The sequence below is a fragment of the Sciurus vulgaris genome (assembly GCF_902686455.1).
Source record: "Sciurus vulgaris genome assembly, chromosome: 9".
NCBI classification, from domain to species: Eukaryota; Metazoa; Chordata; class Mammalia; order Rodentia; family Sciuridae; genus Sciurus; species Sciurus vulgaris.
Genome location: NC_136469.1, coordinates 145,114,831 through 145,124,620, shown reverse-complemented (window position 1 = coordinate 145,124,620; position 9,790 = coordinate 145,114,831).

Here is a 9,790-nt window from a genome sequence, read left to right as displayed (position 1 = left end):
CCCAGATACCTGCCCTATACCACCTGCTCCTGGCAACACCTTCTGACAGGAAAGTGAGGTTCAGCCTACCTGCCCAGCCTGCTGACACTTCTCCCCACATGGACTGTGAGGCTACACCTCAGTGACCTCCTCTCAGTCACAGTGTGACCTCCTGAGGCTTGTGCCTGCTGGCTCTAGACTCACCAGCTAAAACTCTCCACAGACTTATCTGCACAGAGCTCTAGCCCCATAAAGGCCGGGCCACGGGTGCCTCAACCTCCCTCCCCGTCCCATGACCCCGACCTCTACACGTAGCCCCGTGTGCTGTGTATGCTGGGACCCACAAGGAGTGCCATTCTCATTCACATCCTGTGTCTCTCCTGATCACTGGAGGAATGCTCTCCATCTCTGGATCTTAAGTATAACAGTTGGATGTACATATTGCAGATAACTATTCCTGTTTGAAATCTGATTTCTCACTTTTTTTTTTTTTGCAGAGTTGAGAATTGAACCCAGGACCTCAGGCGCTCCACCACTGAGCCATATCCTGACCTTTTCACTCTCTTAAAGTCTTGTAAGAATTCTTTACACTGACAGAAGATGCATGCTCAGAACACATAAAGAATCTCTGCAAACCAAGAAGAGAAATACCATTGACAAAGTACATCACATGCACACACACATGCATGTACACTGAGTTGGCATCTTCTATCAGTTCTGCAACTTATGAGTGCAACTTCTTAATTTCGAGATAGTCAAGATGACCTGTTCTTTGTGTTATGGTTGGCACTCTCTGTTCTACTTAAGAAGTCTTTCCCTAGCCCATGGTCATGTAGCTATTGGGCTGTTTTCTTCTAGCATGTCATTGCTTTCGTTTTCACTTTTATGTCTGCCCTCTGTCTGGCATTGATCTTCATGTATAAGCTGAGGTAGACATCAAGACTCACTTTTCCTTACATGGACAACCCACTGACTCAGACTATCCATGGGTAAACTTTTCCTCCTCTAAGTTGTTCTTGTCAGCTATTTTGATTGCAGTGACACAAAGCTTATACAACTAGTATAAAGTGTCCATTCCCACAGCACACTAGGGTACTTTTCTTGCATCATATAGACATGTGGGTCTATTCCTGTATTCCATTTTGCATAGTTAGTCAGAATTCAGTTAGGAGACAGAAACCACTCTAGTAATTTGAACAGGAGATATTTAATATAAAGAATTGCTAACATATGGTTTGGAGATGAGGTGTCCCCGGTAAGCTCATGTGATAGACAACATAGCAATGTTCATGGTGAAGTTATTATATCATGAGAGCTAAAACCTAGTTAATGGATCAATCCATTTGAAGGATTAATAAATTCAGTGGGTTACTGGGTGGTATCTGTAGGCAGCCGAGGTGTAGTTAGAGGAAATAGGTCACTGGGGGGCATGCCCGTGGGGATTGTACCTGTCCCTCTGGCTCCTCCCTCCCTCTCTTGCTATCTGCCTATCATGAGCTAAACAGCATGCTTCCACCATACCCTTCCCTCATGGTGTTCTGCCTCAGGACAGTGGAGTCGGCTGACTGTGGACTGAACCTCTGAAACTGTGAGCCTCTTAGTTGTTCTTGTGAGGCATTTTGGTCACAGTGACACAAAGCTGACTAACACAACTACTTAAAAAAGGGGTGGGGCTGGGGTGGCGGCTCAGTGGTAGAGACTCTCCTAGCACGTGTGAGGCACTGGGATCGATCCTCAGCACCACATAAACAAATAAACAAAATAAAGGTACTGTGTCCCTCTACAACTAAAAATATTTTTTTAAAAGTGGTTAATTAGTGAGAGGACAAAAGAGGGGCATAAGAAGAACTGTGGAGAGCAGGTAGCCCATCAGGGCTGAAAATGTGAATGTGGGCTTCTGAGGCTGGTCTTCAGACCCCACTGGAAAGGTCTGGCAGTGCTGGATGTCCAGCTTGTTTGTGATGGGAAAACTTCCACAAGCTGAAGGAGATAGGCCACCAAGGCAGCCCATGGGCGTGGGCACAGCTGGGTAGCAGTGCGCATCGACTGAGGCCCAGGCTTTGCCCTCTGGCTGGAGACAGGCCGTGGCAGAAGGAAAGTTAGGCCCTCACATCTTTCCTCAAGCCGCCATACAGAGAGCACCCAGCAACTGCCAACTAGTGAAAGAGAAGTGTTCACAAGGAAATCACAAATAGGGCAAGAAGCAGGGATTTGGAGGCACGAGATTAATAACTGGGGCAGTTCTGCTGTTCCAGGGTCTGCACTTGCTCTGCTGCATTGTAATCACGAAAGCCCACAGTGGGCCATCCCAGTCCACAGCCTCAGAGTGGCTGCCACAAAAAGGCTGCTGAGAATGCATGTCGGTGGGCAGCTCCACCTTCACAGAATGTGGAGGACACCAGCTCTGTGTCTTCTGCCTCCAAAGTCCCATTGAGAGGCCAACCTGCCATTCAACTGCTGTTAACTGTGAAGATAATCTATCATTTGGGAGTGGCAGTTGACTCTTTGTTTCTAGTTCTTCAGTTTCATTTTGATTTGAGCATGTGGTGAGCAGGCTGGTCCTGCCCTGAGAACTCCGTGGTGTACAGTACAGCAGCTCTCAGGCTGAGCCTGCCCTAGTGACTCCATGGTGTAGAACAGCAGCTCTCAGGCTGCGCCTGCCCTGAGTGACTCCATGGTGTAGAACAGCAGCTCTCAGGCTGAGCCTGCCCTAGTGACTCCATGGTGTAGAACAGCAGCTCTCAGGCTGAGCCTGCCCTAGTGACTCCATGGTGTAGAACAGCAGCTCTCAGGCTGCGCCTGCCCTGAGTGACTCCATGGTGTAGAACAGCAGCTCTCAGGCTGCGCCTGCCCTGAGTGACTCCATGGTGTAGAACAGCAGCTCTCAAGCTGGTCCTGCCCTGAGAACTCCGTGGTGTACAGTACAGCAGCTCTCAGGCTGCGCCTGCCCTGAGTGACTCCATGGTGTAGAACAGCAGCTCTCAGGCTGTCCCTGACCTGAGTGACTCCATGGTTTATAGAAGAGCAGTCCTCAGGCTGTACCCACCCTAAGCGAGTCCATTGTGTACACAATAGCAGTTCTCAGGCTGTGCCTGCCTTGAACAACTCCATGGTGCCGAACAGCAGCTCTCAGGCTGTGCTGCCCTGAGTGATTTTATGGTGTAGAACAGCAGCTCTCAGGCTGTGCCTGCCCTAGTGACTCCATGGTGCTGAACAGCAGCTCTCAGGCTGTGCCTGCCCTAGTGACTCCATGGTGTAGAATAGCAGCTCTTAGGCTGTGCCTGCCCTGAATGACTCCATGGTGTGCAGAACAGTAACTCTCAGGCTGTGCCCGCATGGGTGACTCCATGGTGTAGAACTGCAGTTCTCAGCTTGGTCCTTCCCTAGTGACTCCACGGTGTGTCTGATGGCAGCTCTCAGTCTGTGCTTCCCTGGGTGGTGACTCCATGGTGTAGAACAGCAGCTCTCAGGCTGAGCTTTCCTGGGTGACTGCATGGTGTGAACAGCAGCTCACATGCTGTGCCTGCCCTAGTGACTCCATGGTGTAGAACAGCAGCTCTCAGGCTCTGCCTGTCCTGAGGAACTCCGTGGTGTAGAACAGCAGCTCTTAGGCTCTACCTTCCTTCTGTTACCTCATTGTGTAAAGCAGTGTTTTGCAATACGTTCTTCCATTTTTAGTACAAATGCCATGATAGATAACTTCACAAGTAAACATCCACCTGTTGCCCGGCACCACCATAAGGCACAAGCTGATTTAAAAGAAAATAATATATATACGTGCCAGCCAGGCACGGTGGTACCTCCCTCAGGAGGCCGAGGCAGCAGCATCTCAAGTTCAAGGACTGCCTGGGCGTAAAAAATGCAAAGGGCTGGGGGTGGGTTCATTGATAGAGAACCCCCGGGTTCAAGTCCCACTACAAACAAAATCCCCAAACACACAGGCCAACTATCAAAGTCAGGAGCACCTGGATCCTCGGGGTCCCACGTCACATCAAGACGGGGGCGTATCGAGCCATCAGACGCCACCCCCTCACTCAAGACCCCTGGGCGGATGCAGCGGCACTGCCTCCATCACCGGCCACTCACCACAGCCTTGCCCAGGAAGACCTCCACAGTGGCAGACCTCTGGTTCTGCCCCTCTTGCCTCGGCTCGGCGGTTTCTCCCAGCTGTGGCTTTGCACAGCTGCTTCACGTGGGACCCCCGCCCAGAGTCTGCACTGCTGTCCACCCACCTCTGCCTTGACAGCTCAGTGGGACTGGTCTGTCCTGACCCCTCTGACCACCCACGGCGATTGACAGCATTCACCTCTCTCTGCCTGTGCTCAAGGTGGCATTCTGCCACCTGTGGGCTCCTTGACCCTCTAGACCTTCTGCGACCCCTCTCTACATGAAGTGTGCCTTGAGTGTCACAGATATTGTAAGTCGAGACTGGAATAAAAGACCCGTGTTTGCCCAGCCTGTGGCTCCGGGGAACCTGCCAGCATTGGGTGAATCTCCACCACTGGGGGTGGTGCAGTCTGTGAATTCACTGTTACTCAGCAAATTCTGGTGCTGGTAAAAGTTGCAAACTGTTTGATCTATGTTGATGGTGTGGCTCACTCACAGAAGAGCACATGTCAATTCCTTTTTGTTAATTTTTCTTGGCACTGATTGGGGTCATTGAATTTGTGAGTTGGTATTTCCGTCAGTTCTGGAAGCTTCTGAGCCCTTCTCTTCTAGACTCTTGCTTGATCTCCTCTGCTGGTGCTTTTCTTCCTGGTGCTCTGTTATACTCATGTTAGGCCTGCTTGCACTCTCTGCCATGTCTCTTCATTTCTCTTCCATGTATTTCAAAACCATCTTTTGAGCTGGGTGTGGTGGTGCACCCCTGGAATCCCAGTGACTTGGGAGGCTGAGGCAGGAGGATTGATCACATTTTGAGGCCAGCCTGGGCAACGTAGCAAGACCCTGTCTCAAAATAAGAAGGGTTGGGGATGAGCTCAGTGATTCAGCATCCTGGGTTCAATCCCCTGCACCTCCATAAAGGAAAAGAGGAAAAGAAAGAAAGACAGAAGAAAGAAAGAAAGAAAGAAAGAAAGAAAGAAAGAAAGAAAGAAAGAAAGAAAGAAAGAAAGAAAGAAAGAAAGAAAGAAAGAAAGGAGGGAGGGAGGGAGGGAGGGAGGGAGGGAGGGAGGGAGGGAAGGAGGGAGGAAGGAAGGAAGGAAATCTTTTGATGGATTTGTTCTGAATTTTGGACATCTTATTATTCTATCTTCGCTAATACTCTTAATCAGTGTCCAATGTTTAACCAACCTATTTACTGGGTTTTGGTGATCATATTGTTAAGCTCCAGAATTTCTATTTGGTTATTTTTCGAAGTTTTACTTTTTTTTGTTGTTTTATCTTTCCTGTTTCCTGGTAGTTTCAACATTCTTTCTCTTTAGAAAAGCATTAGGTACGGTCCCTTTGAACTCTGCATGGGTCACATCTCTTTGCTCTTCTCCGCCCTCCCCCATCCTTGTTGGCATTTTCTCGCTTTAACCACTTTCTATTCTTGGCTCTCGAGAGGCCTTTTCCTGGGGTTCCCAAGGCCTCAGACCAGGACACTGCTCCACAGGCATGACTTGGGTTTGCTCTCGCTGGTCGCCATGAGCACTGTTTCTCCAGAGCCAAAAAACCGCTCTCCCTGTTGATGGTTTCTCGGCCACGTTGGCAGCAGTTCCACCTGGTGGGCACTTGTGTGAGGCCCTCCGTGACGGGGCGCTGTGCTTCTGCCAACACCAGGACCGCTCCTGGGCCTGTGAGGGGTGCGGCCGGCCCACTCTGCTCGGCAGGAGAGAAGCAGCAGCGTCTCGCTCCTGAGGCTGCAGCTGGTCTGCAAGCCAGGAGCCCTGGCACTCGGGCTGTTCTCCCTGCTCAGGGGCTGCCAACTTCTCACCCAAGGTGGCTAACCTTGACCCCCGTCCTTCACCCAAGCCTCCCGGCCCCCTGCCCTGCCTCCTCTCTTCCTCTCACTTCTGAACCTGATCCATCAGTGACTCCCAGGCTCCCCCTCTGCTTTCAGGCCCCTCCTGGGAAGGGGACCCAGGACTGAGGTCAGGGTGGTTGGACCCCTGAGTTCACAGTTGGGGTGGAGGGTCTGTGGAGCGTGTACTCAGGAAGGGGTCCCAGTGCCTGGTCCGGCTGAGCTTGCGGCAGGCACGTGGCAGTCATCTGGCCTCCCTGTGTCCCCACGAGCAGTGTTAGAGGCCCCAAATCACCCAGCTATGGCAGGGGGAGCAAATGGGGCGGGCTTTAGGGTCTGTTTCTGGTGCTTTCTGGAATCTCCTAGGCTGTGTTCTTCACTGAGAAATAGAAAGTGTGACAGTCCATTTTCAGAATATAGTATTCAGTCTTAATTGGGATGTAAGATCCAATTGTAGTCCTTTTAACTATGGCCCTTCCCTTTGCCTGCCCTGATTTTAAAACTAGGCAACTGTGTATGTGATGACCTCCAGCTCCTCCTACCAGAGCAAGGGGCAGTGCTGCCTCGGGGATAGAGCAGGCCGACTGCTGCCCAGGGTGCTTGCTACCAGGCTGGCAGCACATCCTTCCGCAGAAGTGGTCAGCGTTGCCGAGCTGCTTCCAAGCAGCGCCCGGTATTTCCAACAGCTAAGCCAAGGTCCGGCCAGGCCCCAACCCCAGGACCCAGGTCTCAAGGGCAATTTCCCAAACGAAGCCACAACCGGAAGTCTTTCTCCCTCCCTCCTCCATCTGCTCACTCAGGGCACGGCGCCTGCAGCCCGCTCTTCTCTCCAAGCACCCAGACCCCACCCCATGGCCTCAGGGGCCTCGGGGGCCCCGGGGGCCTCGCCCTCCTGGCTACAGGTGGCCTCAGGAGTTGCCACCATGGCTCCCTTTCCCTTTTGTGCCCAGGTGGAAGCCCTGGTGGAAGTGACTCCTTACAGCTGGCTTCGTGGTCAGCCTCCACGCTGCGCTTCCCAGTGAGCTGGGCCAGGCCCTCGGTAGCTGCACAGGCCTGCACCGTGGTCTGCCCCTCCTGGGAAGGCCCGCACACCTGAGCTCCAGATACGTGCCAGGCCGAGGTGTCCCCAGAAGCTGCCAAGCACCTCTGAGGGCAGACCGTTTCCCACCCAGTCCCGCCCCAGAACCACTGGACTCAGCAGTCAGAGGACGGAGGAGGGGAGATGAAACTGCGGGACAGTGGTGGGACAGAGGACCAGCACCGCGAGCCGAAGGTCCTGTTCCCCACACTCCTGGGTTGGAGCCCTGGCCCTCGTACGGTTGCACTTGAAGACGAGGCCTGCTATCTGGTGTGGGTGTGATGTGAGGGTGTCCCCAAAGGTCCACATGCTGGCAGTGTGTCCCCAGGGTTATGCGGTTGAGCTGGTGGAACCCTCAGGAAGTGAGGCCTTTGCCCCTGGCTGGGCAAGGGCTCCGCCTGGAAGGAATCACCGCTAGCCTCCAGGAAGGAGAGGGGAGCTGGTTGCTGCAGTGAGCCCCGCTCTGGGCCTCTCCCTTTTGCACACAGAGGCTTCTCTGCCATGCTGTGACACAGCCAGGGATCCCTCACCAGGACACGAGTACCATGTCTTGAACCTCAAAACTCAGCCCCAAACGCTGAGTGCTGCCATGGTTTAGATGTGAGGTGCCCCAGTGCTCACGAGTCGATACAAGGAGGCTTGGGGCTGCAAGGGCTGGGGTGTGAGCGCCTCGACCTGCTCAGCGCACTGGCCCTCGACAGGGATTGATGGAGGGTAGCTGTAGAAAGGCAGGGTGTGGCTGGAGGGGTGGCCTCGGGGGAGTGCTTCATCTCATGCCCCAAGGAATGGACTCAGTCATCTACGTACTGAAACCTCTAAACTGTGAGCCCCCAAATAAACTTTTCCTTCTCTAATTATTTTCAGGTTTTTTGGTCACAGCAACAAAGAAGTTGACTAAAACAGTACCAGCCGCAGGTATTTTGTTATAGCAACACAGAATGGACTAAAGATCCCCGAGGAAGTAATCACAGTTAAATGAGGCCATATAGGCAAGGTCCTGATGGGTAGGATGTACCTCATAAGACACGTCCTTATGAGACAACAGCTTTTTCTATTACTCTTTCTGAGTGCATCCACTGAAGAAAGCCCTTGTGAGAACAAAGGTGACCCTCTGCAAGTCAGGAAGGGAGCCCTTGCCTGAAACCGAATTGACCAGAATCTTGGTCTTGGACTTCCAGCCTTCAGAACTATGTGAATAGTACACGTCTTTGTTTAAGCCCCCAGGCCTGTGGTATTTTGCTATGGTGGACCCCACAGACGAGGATAGGTGGGGGGACTGGTAGCTGTGCTGCTTAGGGCAGATGGCCCGAGTGTCCCTAAGAAGGAAAGGTCTAAATGAAGTCTTGAAGGATGGGGAAGAAGCCTTCACCTATAGAAACAGGCAGGACCTGGGCCTGGCAAGGAGGCACTGCAGAGGCTGTGAACACAGGGGACCATGACTTGAAATGTCCTTCTGTCATGGTGGCTTTATTCACTATAGCTAAGAGATGGAAGCAACCCAAGTGTCCATCCACAGACAAATAAACAAAATGCAGCTCATCCACATCAAGGAACAGTGTTCACCTTATAGAGGAAGGAAATTGTGGCACCAAGATGGTGGAGGTGGGGTTCGAGAAAAATGCCTCAGGAGGACAAGACAGGCAAGCAGTCACCATGTCCCAGTTTAAGACAAGTTCCATTTCCTCAGATTTCATATTCCAAAATAACCAATGGGGTAAAGTGGGCAGTATCCTAGTTAGGTTTTCTAAAGTAACCAGTGGGGGAAAATTGGACACTGTTCCAACCAGGTATAGAAGGTAACAAATACGGGCAAGTGGGGTACGGTCTTCAATCAGGTCCGTGCTCAGCCTTTAAGATGGTAATTTCCAGACACTAGGGCCCTCTCCCTCCCTCTCCTCTGCACTCTACCCACTGAGGGCCACTTTCATCTTTGCCCGTTACTTCTGTGTGTCTTGCTCCCCAGCTGGATGCCCCACAGGCAATGGATGGACCTGAGAATGTTATGCCAAGACTCACAAAGGCAAATCCCAGCTGAGGTACTCACGCCGGGCCCGGGTCATGTGAGCCTGGGTCCTGGGAGGGAACAGAGACAGAAAGCAGATGCGGGCGCCAGGGGCGGGAGGCAGAGGGTTGTTGCCCAAATGGGGACCGTTTCAGTTTGGAAAGATGAGAAAGTTCTCTAGGCGGGTGGTGGGGACTGCTGACACCACACACGTACTCAACACCATCAAATCACTCTTAAAAAGATTCAGTGGTAAGTTCTATGTTACATATATTTTACCATAATTTTAAAAAAAAAGTCCCTCTGACTGTGGAAACTGGACCAGAGCGGCTGGTCACAGGCAGACGAAGAGGAGGACTGCAGGCAGGGCCCTGGGAGGAGACCCGTGGGCTCTGGTGCAGCTGGCAGGACTTCTGAAGGACCACAGCAAGTTCTGGCGGAGCGCGGCAAGCATGCAGCCGCCCTTCCAGAGGTGAAGGCGGGGGCAGGCTGCTTCACTGTGATCTCGAGGGGCAGATGTCCAGAGGCAGGGGCACATAAACCTGAGGTGGGGACACAGGCCCCGGCTGCTCATTGCATGACCTTCACAGTCAACCAGATAAGGTCACAGAGGGCGGGCTAGGTGGAGAAGTGGCCCAGGGTCCAATTCTGAGGAGAAGACATGAAAAGGCGGTCAAGGGAAGGCCAGAGGCAGGCCAGTATGTGAGGGCAGGGCGAGGGCAGAGGGGACCCGCGAGGGTTCCGGAGAGAAAGAAGAAACTGGACAGTGGGGAGAGGCACTGCGGGG